At 57.1% G+C, this 12,927-nt stretch overlaps 1 protein-coding gene across 5 annotated transcripts in view; it reads right to left on the reverse strand.

Moving 5' to 3' along the window:
* The window catches only part of AXIN1 (axin 1), a 77,919-nt gene extending 70,246 nt beyond the window's left edge, over positions 1 to 7,673 (reverse strand). The window contains exon 1 of one of the 5 annotated variants that reach the window (XM_053957128.1): positions 7,597 to 7,673. The gene's annotated coding sequence lies outside the window, so the exon portion shown is untranslated. Of the gene's footprint in view, positions 1 to 140; positions 287 to 1,060; positions 1,201 to 1,558; positions 1,636 to 7,596 lie in introns of those variants that run through there. The other 4 variants (XM_053957126.1, XM_053957129.1, XM_053957130.1 and 1 more) reach the window with 4 other exon arrangements.
* Between the last annotated feature and the right edge of the window lie 5,254 nt (positions 7,674 to 12,927).

Genomic DNA, 12,927 nt, shown 5'->3' on the forward strand with positions numbered 1-12,927 from the left:
CTATGGATCTAGGAAATTCTTATCCTTAAACAGGAATTTAAGGCTTGCGAAAATTATTATTAAAGCACATCCAGTTAGTCCTGAAAGCAGGGCTGCACCTTAATCAAACACAGGTGGCTTTTGTAGCTCAAGTGACATACCAGCGCCACATTCCTCACAAATCTCTGCGTTTCAGAAATACGCCGCGTCGCCTCGTCTAGCTCTAGGGGAATCCAGATGCATCGTTGACCCTAATATTTTGGGCATCTGGACTTCATTCTTGCTTCAGATGGGCATGTTAGTACAGGAGCTCAGTTCTAGCACTGCTTTTTGTAGGCAAGCCGTTGAGAAAAGGTTCATTTACGCTAACAGAACTGCATGCTACGAGCCTGGGAAAATTTCAGGTCATCAAAGGAAGATGAGAAAACCACCTTGACAAGGAAACCTGATCAAGTACGATGTTTTTAAAGAAGAGCAATGAGTCAATATGGAGGATGCAAGGTATGGGGAAGGCAGGGAAGGAAGAAAAGGGCAATCCCTGGGTTGCTACTTCTGCTGCTCAACAAATTAACCTCATCATTTAAAGCAAGTAGCAAAAGCCTTGTGTTACAGAACAGCCTCAGCCTCTAAACCCCAAGTACTGCAGAGCACCAGCAGCCTCACAGATTACTCCTTGCACTGGATTAACTCAATTGCATGTAAAAACACAGCAAGAAAGACACATTTTAGCTCACCCTCCCTCTCAAAGCAAACCCAACACCAACGAACATCTTTGGGATGCTTTACCATTTCCCCCCCATTTCCTAATCGTGGCTAAACCAAGAACCGCCGCCGATGCCGTGCCTGTCCTTACAGCCCACCTGTCCATCGTGAAACAACCCAGCGAGCCCAGGAGCGGCCAGCGAGGATGGCTGGGCCCCGCCAGGAGCGCGGCAGGAGCCAGCGCCGCGCTCACACCCGGCCCGAGCCCCCGGCACGCAGCCCCTGCCCTGGCACCCCGGGACGGGGCTGGGCTTTGCCACCACGGGGCGGTTCTGGGTGGTTTTCACCCCCCTTCTGGAAGCGAGCGCAGGACTCGCACCCCGTTTGCGGTGCAGGTCCTCTGTGACCCCCGGCCGGGTGAAGGGGACCCCCGGGGCAGCGGCACCGCAGCCCCAAAGCCACGCCGGGCATTGTTGCGGCGGGGCGGCGCTGGCTCCTCGCCCCGGCCGGGGCAGCCCCAGGAAGCCTCCCGGAGGACACGCGAGGCGCCCGGCCGAGCCGCCCGGCCGGCTCCGGAGGGGACCCCCGGCCGCCCCGCGGGAGGCGCGGGGCCGGGTGGGCTCCGGGGCGGCCCCGCCGCTGACAGGGCGCCGCGCGGGGCCCCCGCCGCCCCCCGGGCAACTTCGCGGGACCCGGCCCGCGCCGCTCCCCCCGCCGCCGCCCCCGGCCCCGCTCGCCCTCCCAGCCCGCCCGGCTTCCCCCCGCGCCCGGGGCGGCCTAGCCCGGCTCGGCGGCCCCGGCGCGGCCCCGCGCTCCCGCCCGCGGCGGCCTCGGCGCGGCCTCGGCGCGGGGCCTGGGCCGGGGCCGCCTCACTCACCCGCGCGGAGCGGCGGCGGCGGCCCGGGGCGGCGCGGGGCCCGGCCCATGCGGCTCAGCGGCGGCGGCGGCCCGGAGGGGCAGCGGCGGCACAAAGCGGGCGGCCCGGGACGCCCATGGCCGCGGCCGCAGGCGGGTGGCGGCGGCGGGGAGCGAGGAGAGCAGCAGCAGCAGCAGCAGCAGCGAGCCGAGCCGAGCCCCGCTCCGCTCCGCTCCGCCTGCGCCGCTGCCTCCCAGCCCGGCACGGCGGCTCAGCCGCGCCCCCCGCGCCCCCGCCCGGTACTGCGGGACCGGCGGCCGGAGCGGGGCGGAGCGGGCCCGGCCCGGCCCGGCCCGGCCCGGGGAGGCGGCGCGGCGGCACGCGGGGCCCGGGGCGGCTGCAGGCCCCGCACCCGCTGCAGGGCCGGCCCGGGGAAGCACAGAGGTCCCGGCTCGGGGAGGCATCGAGCCCCGGGAGCCGCAGCACACTGCCGAGTATACGGGCTGAGCTTCCCGGACAGCTCCGGCACATGGCCGAGGCTTCGGGCTCGGCTTCCCGCAGAGCCCCGGCTGGGTAGGCACCTCAAGGGCTGAGTGGCTCCAGGGCTTCGTCCGGCCCTGGGAGCCCGTGAGCATCCCGGGCAGAGACGGCCCCAGAGAAACTTCGGAGACCTCCAGGGTCTCGTCGAAGGGCTCTGCCCAGGAAAGGCATCAGCCCTCAAACACCACCGGCCTCCACGGCTCTGTCCACATTGAACACCATGACGCACCTGAGTTTTGTCAATTTTGGACCACGCGCCGTGGGTCTGGGGATGTAGGGGCACTGGTCCACCAGCTGCTCTTGCCTCCAACAACAACTAGAGCTGGTTTGGAACCTGCAGTGGGTGTCCTGCTTCTCTGAGCTGGGCAACTGCCGCGGGGAGAAATCAGGGGCTGGCCAAGAGGTGGCACTGCCTGGACTGGAAAGGGTCACACCACGTGGAGACTCCCCGAATCGGGGATGTTTGGTTCTGTGGAGCAGGGTGCACCAGCTCTGAGGCTGCAGTGATGGGGACACTGAAGGGAGAAGAAGTGAATTGCCAGATGCAGAGATCAAATGAGAGTAGTGTGACAGGGAAGTGCAAAAGCGTGCGTCTTCCCTGGAAAGCAGTGATAGACTCCAAGTCAGGCAGACCCTAGATACCATCCTAAAGGCTGAACATGCAAACAAGCCACTAGACAATCCTCTGAAAGTCAGAAATAACTCAGAATAGTTTCCATAAAATTCCATTAAATAGGGACTGTTTCTCCTTTCTTAAGTGATGATGCTGCCACAGTGCATTTAGGGGAAACTTTTGGAAATGTAACATTTTTTACCAGCTTTGTGAAGCTCCCAAATATCCACTCTGGGCAGTGACACTCCCCATCCCACCCCAGCACAGAGCCTGGCAGTTTGATGTGGCTCCTTGCAGTCTCTCATGTGAATAATGCTCGGAGCTGATTTACACGTAGCAGTGCAATGCTGATCTCAGGCGTAATAATAGAAGAGCTGATGTGGGATTCAGCTGGTAAAGAATTAAAGGATGGGAACATAATTAATGCAATCAGCCTAGTTTCCAGAAAATAGCTCTTGTCAAACTCTGATGTCATCCTTTGAAGAGATTACAAGTTTGGCTGATAAAGGTTATGGCATAGAAATAATAGACCTGGGCTCTGTTCAGGCATGTGACTTAATCCATATACTATTCTGATTAAAAATTAGCACAATACAACATCAAGAGGGACACCTTAAAGGGGCTGGGAGCTGGCAAACCGACGGCCATCAATGGGGAATCCCTGCAGAATGGGAGTGCGCTCAGTGGGTGTCCAGGCTTGGATGGGAAGCCCACTGCTATTCAGTATTTCCATCAATGGTCTAGAAATAGATTAAAAAGCCCTGCTGAGAAAAACGCCGGGGCGAGGGAAATGAGAGGGGCAGGAGACATGGACGAGGTCAAGACAGCTGTAGAAAACTTCACAAGCCGAGTCCCTGGCAAATAAAACGTGCTTGAATGCGAGCAGCTGTGAAAGGGTCTGTCCACTGAACACAGGGCCCTTCTGCTGGAAACCCGGCATCTGGCAAGGACACATCGGGGTGAGTTTAGGAGGCAGGAGGGATAATGTGGGAGCAGCAGGCTCCTCATGGGGAATGCCCAGCTGGGATAGGGCTGGGTGCTACAGCAGGAGGGTTCCTGCATCTGTGTTTTGGAAAGGATGCTGAGGAATTGGAAGAAGGTGGAGGAGAATTAAAAGTGAGTCCTGCTTTGCAGGGGGGGTAGCTGAGGCCCACAGCCTCCCCAGCAAGTTTAAAGGAGCCCCAGAAGCACCTCCATTACAGCACTTCAGCCACTTCATGGGTGAGAGACGATCAGGTGTTAGAGAGCTTTTCATCTCCCAGAGGAAGGTCCAGCAAGATTCATGGCTTGAACTGAGTTCATTTGAGAAACCAGAGCAAGATTTCTCCGTGGCAAGGGAGAGAGCTTGAGGTGGTGGGCAATGAGTTTGGGTGCAGCAGGATGCAGGTGGTTGAAGTGCTGGGGCTTGACATGCCCTCCCTCATGCTGCCATCCTTCCCTGACCTTCTTTACTGCCTTGGGCTGGGCTGAACCTGGGGACGTGGGAGAAGTGCTGGAGGCTCATCTTGCTCCCACCAGCTCCTGGCACATCCCCCCAGCTCAGAGGACACAGCCCAGAGTAAGGACCAGCCCCCATCCCGCCCCCAAGGCACACAGAGAGGCAGGGGACCTCCAGACCAGCTGGCATGTCCCTTCCAGCAGTGCAGGATCACTCTGTGCATGCTCCCAGGGAAAGCAGAGCCAGTGCTGCTCTGCTCCAGCGGAGGCAGCCAGGCACCTGCCCCTTCCTAGGCCACAAGAAGCAAATTCCACAGGTCGATGCCAAGCCCTCACAGTGCCTCATTATTTTCTAGTCCTCTAGCAGGGATGCTTGGGGCTGACAGAGCCATGGACTCCCTCTGGAGCCCTTTCCCTGCCTTTTACCCCTCAGGTGGCTCATGACAAGGAGGCTTACCCCTGACTCTACCAGGGGCCAAAATCACTTACTTCCAGATTTATCTGAGGACATCAAACAGGTGACAAATCACACTGAGCATTCCTGGCTGTGTGCTGGAGGAATCTGCAGACCTCAGACTTTGAAGTCAATGAACCAAACCTGGTTATTTTCCCCTCTTTATCAGCTGACCATGAAGCTCTGCCTTTCACCCCAAATATCACCCTTACACCAAAAGTGCCACCACTGAGATGGCAGTGGTGTTTTGTGCACCCCTGGTGTCACCCTGCCACTGAAGCTGGCCCCATGTGAACCTGGGGTGCTGGACACTTCCCAGCTCCCAATGCACACATTCCTTTCTGCCTGGAAGAAACAAACAGCAAACACTGGAGAAAAGGAACTGCTCTCAGCCTTTGGTCTGAAGAGTCTGTGCTGCATGCAGGCAGCACTGGTGCAGTGCAATTCCAGAGCCTCCTTGCAAAGGGATGTGTTCTGTAGCAACCTCCCCTCCTGCCAAGGCAGGGACCCGCAAGCTCTCCAGCATCCCATCTGCAGAGCCTGAAACCGCTTGGATCAGCTTCAGCACTGACTGGAGTCCCCCCAAATGAATTCTGCTCTTTGTAGCGACTCACTGGCTCCCCCAGAGCAAGGTGGGCCCGAGCCGGGGCCGAGGGGTGATGCCTGGTGGGCTGTCAGCATGCAGCGCTCCCTTCCAGCGGCAGGGATGTGCGTGGGTGTAGCCGGCGTCCCTCTGGCGCTGGCGGATTTGGGAGGGAGTGCACTAGATGGTGCTGTTCAACCTTTGGCTGCCATTTAAAAGGCTCCTGCAAGGTCATCAGCGATGCCGAAATTCGGTGGTTTTATTCAATAACCTTTTTGGAACTAGGGGATAAATAGAAATACTCTGAAATATGAGGTCCTACACTGATCACTGACAGAGGCAAAGGGCACGTGCTGCCTCCCACCTCGGGCCTGAAGCACCCTCAGTGCTGAGGCAGGACCTGGGGTTTGACTATGTGACCAATGTTGGCTGAAGAAAATAATGATTTAAAGATTTAATGATTAAAAAAAATGATGCCAAGAAAATAATGTCCTGGGGTGCAAGAGGTGACTGACAGCTCTCTCTTGGACCACTGGCAAGACGATGCTTACAGAATGGGAGGAAGAAAATGTATTAGCATTCTAGATAAAAGTATTGGTGTTGTGGCACCAGGAAGCCAGAGCATCCCAAAGAGCCCGGCTGGGATGAGGCACCAAGGGCCCAGTAGCACTGCCACTGAGGGGACAAGCAAGCAGAGCCACAGGATACGGCTGGCAGGAGAACAAGTGACCATGGATAGGGCTGGGGGCTGGATGAGAGCACCTCCCTCACTGGGAGGGAGGGATGGAAGGAGCAGATCTCAGTGTGGGCAGTGAGGATGCCCACAGACAGCTGTGCCAGGGCGGGGGGCACGAGTGGAAGTGAGTGCTGATTTCAACCACCACAGCATCCCTTCTTGCAGGGTCTAAAAATATCTGCCCACCCTGGCCATGCCAGCCTGCCAAAGCATCCATGGAGATGTGGGTGTAGGTCCCCCAGGCAGCCTGGGTGTGCCTGCTTATTTGGATTCCCCAAGGAGGGAAACACATTGCTTCCAATGCTGGGTAAAAAGGATGAAGCACTGTTTGGATACCAAGTTTATGCCTTTTCACTCAGATCCTGCTCTTTCATAAAGCCCATGGTGGAGCCTGTTCCAAGCAGTGGGAAGGTTGTAGGGATTGGCTGCTCTGGGCATTCAGATCCTTCCCCTCCAGAAAAATCATCCCAGTTTCCCTGTTCATTCCTATTCCCACATGGGTGCTTGCTTGTAAATCCCCTGTTTATGCTGGGGTACAGTCCTGGAGTGGGTAGATGGGAAAAAACCTTTACTGCTCACATCAAAAATAACAAAAACTGTAGTCAGGGTGACCTTCTTCCAGGAATGTAGGGGGAGAAGGGCCTGGACCAGCTAAGGCAGCTGTCTGGACTGGGTTTTGCAGCTGCCAGTGTTTGCCCATGGTGGTGCAGATGCCCAAATGGCAGATGGAAGCCCCAGTACACAACCCTGAGCCCCTGCTGTGTCCCAGCACCCTGGCCTGTTCTCCCAAGGGTCTGCTCTACCTTCATCTCCAGGTGTTTGTCTTTGTGCCTGCCCTGGCATCAGCCTCTTTCCCCCAGCTCGGCTTTGCCCTTCCTGCTGGTTTACAGAGCCCTCAAACATGATATTTTCTCAAAAAAAAAAAAAAAAAAAAAAAAAAAAGATTATGGACAAGCTCATGCTGTGCCTTGGGAGGCTGCTGTAGATGTGCTGCTCACCCAGCACCCTCCTCACAAAGGAGCTTGACATGGACTTTTCTTTGTCTTCCCACACTTCTGTGACATTCCTGCCACCAGCCCTCAGACCACACCAGCTCCTTTCTGACTGTCAGCCACCTCTAGCCTCATGTTTTGGGCTCAGGACTGGAGTTTTGGGCAAAGCTTTCCCCATACTCCTCCTCCATTCCAGCCAGCCCAAGGAGAGTCACAGCAGCTCATGGCCACTCTCCTCTGCTTGGTTTGCACCATGCATAACCCCAGTAACAGCCAGTGACCATATCAGCTAATGTTCCTCTGCCCTGGCTGGGCAGTTTGTTCACATGGGCTTCTCTTCTCACTCCTGTCCCACCCCAGATAAGCCCTGGGCTCCCATCCCAGCTCAGGGCTGTGGCATAGAAGTGTATGAACTGATAGGGGTGCCAGAGCCTTGGTGTGTCCCCCAACCCTCCCCACCTGCCCTCTGTGCTGCTTTTGGGGCAAGGTTCCCATATCTGGCAGAGCAAAGAGACCCTCACAGACCCCTGCTAGATCTGAGACCCTGTCATCCCAGACCCTGCAGTTCCCCTGGTTTTGATCAGTCTTCTCTGCCAAAAGCAATGCACAGGAGCTCAGCCAGCACCAATGCCCAGCGCTCTTCATCCCCAGCCAGTGAAGGCGAGCACCCCCCAGGGACACCCCACACACCTTCCTGCACCCACCTTTGGGGTCCAGCCCGGGCCTGTGCCCTGCTCTCCTGCCTCTCCATGCTCCAGACCACCAGGCTCGCTGCTCCTCTCGGGGTGCCAGGGCTGGAATGCCGTCCACACGCATCCCAGAAATGCCGCTCTGCAGAAAGAGGAGATGTCAGCTCGTCCCTGCTGGGACTGCCCTACCCAGGAGATGTTTCCAGCGGAGCTGGGCCAGGCAGGGACACCCTGTGCTCCCCACTCACAGGAGTGGAACCTGTTCCCATGGTCCTGAAGGACACACTTCACATCTTGCCTCTCCGTGAGAGGGAGATGTCTGGAGCAGGGTGTGCTCTGTCTTGAGCACGGGGCCTCTGGAGTGGTTATCCCTGCTGGAATGGTCCCAGCTTACAGAGCTGAGGCAGGAGGGAGCAGCAGTGTCAGGGGACAACCCTGTCCCTGGTTCCCAAGCCCCAGTGCAGAGCCAGGGCCCACCCACCTGCCCAGGCCATTGCTTGCCCTCTGCTCCAGTGTCCCCACAGTGGGATGGGATGGGAAAACACGAGGAACAGCTGTGTGGAAACAGCTGGTTCCTGCAGCAGGGTTATCCCAGAGCAGCATATGATAATTCAACCTGCTTGATTCTATTGGAGAAGATGGATTTCCTTTACCCAGCCATGAGTGACTGTGACCTGGGCTGCTGGAAGGTGGGGGAAGGCTGGTCAGTGCAGAAATACCAGCTGCTCCGCTCTCACAGACCTCTTTTGTAACGCTGGGCAAGACCTTCTGGCTTAACTGTGCTCACCAGCTCGGCTGGCAAGAGCCACCTCAGTGCTCGGTGGTGCCTCGGTGTGTGTCCTGCAGCCCCAAGATTTCCAGTGTGACCCTTTGGACACGATCTCCATCAGCAGTGCAGCTTGGAGGGCTGGTCCTCACGTTCCTGGCTCACTCCTCCTGGAGGGTCAGCTCCCCCAGGGAGATGGCAAAATTTTTGTGACAGGTCTGGTGACTATGTTTTGGCTAATTTTCCACCTCTGGTGACCAGGCAGTGGCCAGCTGGACACACGCTGCTGTTTCTCTGCTCTCTCCTGGGACGACTCTCGCTGACGGTGCCTCTGCTTTGACGAGGCTTCCCCCGGAGATGAGGCAGACGGCCAGGGAATTGCTCTGTCCCGCAATTCTGGTTTGTTCTGAGTCCACCTAGTGGCCCGCGGCTTTATGGTCGGCTTTGCTGGGTGCAGGGAGGCTTGTGAGGACATCTCAGAATCGCTCATGCATCCAGGACAAGCTCTAGAAATAATTTTACCTCTGCACTGTGCCTGACAGTTACAGTTTAGGTCCAGCTCATCGTTATCCTTCGCCAGGAGAGCTCCGAGCCCATGAAGTGGCCACGGCAGCTGAGGTTGTGGCTGGTTTGCTGAGGTCCAAAGCCCAGCCAGCCCTGGGCAAAGGGGCCCTGTGATCACATGGGGCACTGCTGTGGGAAGCCCCACAGCATTTCCACCCCTTAATTCTCCTGCAGAATGATTTTTTCAGCCTCGAGCTCCTCAGACAGGGCAGTAGATGCCCCAAACGCTCCTCTGGGCGATCCCATGCCCTGGGGAAGTGTTGGCTCTGAGTGACCAGGCAGCCCAGCAGCCAGACTCTAATTGCCACTGGCAGCTTATTGCCAAGCTTATTTCCAGGCTCCTGGTGGCTGCCCGTGCCAGGCAGGACAGCTGTGCTGGCAGGAGGTCACAGTCTGCCAGCCAGAGCCCTCGCTGGGCCCTTCTGTGGCACAGCACGCTGTGTGTGCTGCAGGACCACGTGTATTCCAGGCCAGGGGGACTGGCCAACCCCAGCTGGGGGACCCCCAGTCCTGGCAGGGCACTTCTGGGAGCCTCTGCTCTTTCAGCTCTCTGGTAGGATAGCCACAGGATCTTTCTCTACCCACACAGAGACTCCAGCCTCCATCACCCCTTTCCCAGCCTCCTGCTTCCCAACAGCACCTCAGAAATCCCCAGCTGCAGGTGGGGTTGCCCTCCTTGGCCATCTTCCCTCTGAGGTGGCCCTTCCTCAGAGAAACCATCCTCTGCCACCTCCCCAGCAAGGGCCACCCCTCCTGGCTGAGCTGGGGGATGGGATCCCCGCACCCAGTGAAGGTGGCCAGGGCTCAGCACCAGCAAGTCCTGGAGCCCCTCCACCCCCAGTGACCTGCCCAAGGGTCATTGGAGGTTTCCCTGGAGGGTTCCTCCTCCATGCTGGGAGTGAGTGGGACAGGAAGGGCTCAGCACTGATGGACACCAGCTGAGGTCCTGACCAGCCAAAATGCTGGACACAGCCCAGCAGTGCCTGGGGCTGATCTGCTTCCTCCTACAGGGAACAGTCCTGGCTGATGAGCTGGGGGTGCCATTTATCCACACACTTAGGGGAGAGTCTCCAACTCTTCTGCTGCTTTAACTGCCCTAGCACAAGCCCAGCCCAGGACTTGGCATTGACTCATCTCAAGGCTTTCCAGCACGAGGTGAACAGATATGGAAAGTGTTGGTCTTATCCTGACAGAAAACTGGAGAAATTGCTCACAAAATCATTTACTGTGTGAGGAAGCTCAGAGAAGTGGGGCATCTCTGTACTTGGAGGGATCCAAGACTTGTTCCACAGCCAAGGCAAACTGGCACTGGATGTCAACCATGGGATTCCCTGTCCCCTCCTGCCAGCGCTCCTGGGCCTGTCACCCATGCTCACCACTTGGCAACTCTCTGCCTGCCTGCCTCTCTCCTAAAATCTCCCCTTCCTGTGCCAGGCAGGTGAACCACAGCAGAGCCAAGTGCTCTCCAGGACAGAATGTCTGGGAGCAGGGAGAGTAGTGGAATTGTGATTGTGAACATCCCATGACATCCCACTTCCCTGGGGAAGAGATTACCAGAACTGCTCCTTGGAGATGTGAGCATCAGGCCAGGCAGCTCTGAGTGCCCCATCTCCTCCAGAAGCCAGGCCTTGGGCTGTTTTCCATAGAAGAAGCTGCTTCCCAGCCCTTTGTCCCCTGTCCCCATGAGGACACGGAGGCTCCTGCCACTCCCTTACTCCGCAGGGCTGGAGACACCACCTGATGTCCAGCCATGTCGTGTCCAAGCATCTCATGTCCAACCACCTCACACTCCTCATGCTCATGCTGTGTCCCTCAGCCTGGGCAGCTCCTCTTCCCCACAGTGGGAGCTGACAGCAGCCAGACCCCTGCTGCCCTGGCCATCTCACCTCAGGCCCCTCCTGGTGTTCTCCCAGAGAATAGATTCCCACTTTGATTGTCCTGCTGGGCATTCTCTTACCAGTGCATCTCCTGCCAGAAGTTCTTCCACGGACACATGCTGGCTGGCACAGTGACCAGAGAACCCATGGCTGGCAAATGTGAGCAAATCCAACCTTGTATTGTATTTCATCCTGATTCTTTATAGTTAGAGGCTCAAAACAGGAGAAAACACATCTGGAAGCAGATGTACAACTCCAAATCTTGGACTTGTAGACACTGTAGACCTTATAGAATTTCCAGATTTTGGACTTAAACTCTTCCTATTGGCAGCATCTTCCCCAGTGTGCCAAGGCCATGTCATGGAGAACATGTGTCACAGAGGACTTTGGTTCCTCTTCCCACACTTCCGTGACTCTCCCAGGGCTGCGAGGTGAGTGCCCATGGTCTTGGGTGACCATCTTGTGGGCAATGTCCCACAAGACACCAGTCAATGCCAGAAGTTATCCCAGCCCACCTGAGCTTTGGCCTGCAGTGGGACATGGAGCAGAGGTGTCTGCCCAGGAGGTCCATGTCTCCCTCTTCCCAACAGAGGGGTATTTTCAGGTCTCCAAAGCTGAACACCTTTATCTCAGCCTGTTTATCTTAGTCTGGCATTCAACAGCTGCCCAGAGACCCCTGCCATGAAAATTCTGCCTGATGGAAATGAATGATTCAGTCTGAATTCTCGTCCTCTGTCTCCCAGGTGGTTTGTGCTCCTCATGTGTCAATGTGGCCTGGTAGCTTCTGTGCTGGGCAGACCTCTGGATGGACCATGTGGAGCAGTTGGGAGTTTTGGGACTGCCTTGGTGTTGATCAGAGCAGCTGTCTGGGTTAGGAAGCAAGGCTCAGTGAGCCCCCACTGCACTTCAGCCTTCCAAAGAGCCTCTGCTTCAGGCAGGCATCCACATCCCTGACTCCTGTCCCTTGGATCCCTTGGTGGATCTCAGGATGGACTGTCCAGGGCTGGTGACTCACAGCTTTCTCAGCTTAATCACTTGTTTGTGCATCCATTCCCTGCAGGAGCTTCTGGCATTGGCCATTTTAACCCCACTGGAGGGCGACTGTAGTTCTGGAGGATTCCCAGTATCTGTGAGTGCAGCAAGAGCAGAACAGCTTGATCTGGGGCTTGCAGTAACACCCAAATCCCTGTGAGGCTGTTTCCTCCCTGGGTCTCTTGTGCCTGTCAGTGCCTTGTAAGCACTGTCCCAATGGATGAATGGCTGTGCCCACCTCAGAGAGCATCTGGGGGTGCAGTGAGCCCCCCGCCCTCTGGAGAGGCACTCCTCTGCTGTCCCTTGTCATGAGGACAAAACCCTGGGCAAGCCCTCTGGGCTCCTTGAAATGAGTCCTCTTGGTTTCTCCATTGCTGTTTCCTTTCCATGTTCTTACCGAAGATCCTCATGGCTACACATGAGCCACTGGCCTTGGATGGCACTGGGCTACCCACAGCAGGAATAAGGACATTTTGGACTCAGTGGCATCCTGGGAGGGCCATGGGCTCCTGAGTGACCCTTGCTGTGCAGAGTTCCCTGCTGGCTCAGCCCCATCCTCATCCCATGGCCACTAATGCCTGTCCAGCCATGTAGTTCAGAGCTGTTTTCAATCAGCCCAGGACCCAGCCTGGCCGTCCATGCCCTCCTGCCCTGCTGTGGACCAGGTGTGATCCCTCACCCAGAACTGCCCTAGGGGAGCCCATTGCTCAGGACAGGCCATACCCAGTGCCTGGAGGGGCTGGGGGGCCGGTGTGCCCTGCTCACCTCCAGCACCCACAGCTGCCACCTCAACCCCTCTCAGCTCATTCCCACCAGCTCCCACCTCCTCCTGCCCAAACACCCCCATCAGCCAGGCTGTGGCCACGTGGTCCCCACTCATGTCCCACCTGCCCTTTGCTGCTGCTGGTTTTATTTCCTTTCCAGGTTCCTCGGCTCTGGTCTCTGCTGCGCCGTGTTGGGATGACAAGGTGAGTCCAGGTGTGATCTCCACTTCTCCTCCCCAGCGGCGCTGGTTCATCACAACGTGGACACTTCTATTTCCACATCAGTTGTATCCCATGTCCTTAAAGGAAGGTGATTCCCCCATCCCAGGGCAACAGCACCATC

The sequence above is a fragment of the Vidua chalybeata genome, chromosome 16, assembly GCF_026979565.1.
Source record: "Vidua chalybeata isolate OUT-0048 chromosome 16, bVidCha1 merged haplotype, whole genome shotgun sequence".
Classification (NCBI taxonomy): domain Eukaryota; kingdom Metazoa; phylum Chordata; class Aves; order Passeriformes; family Viduidae; genus Vidua; species Vidua chalybeata.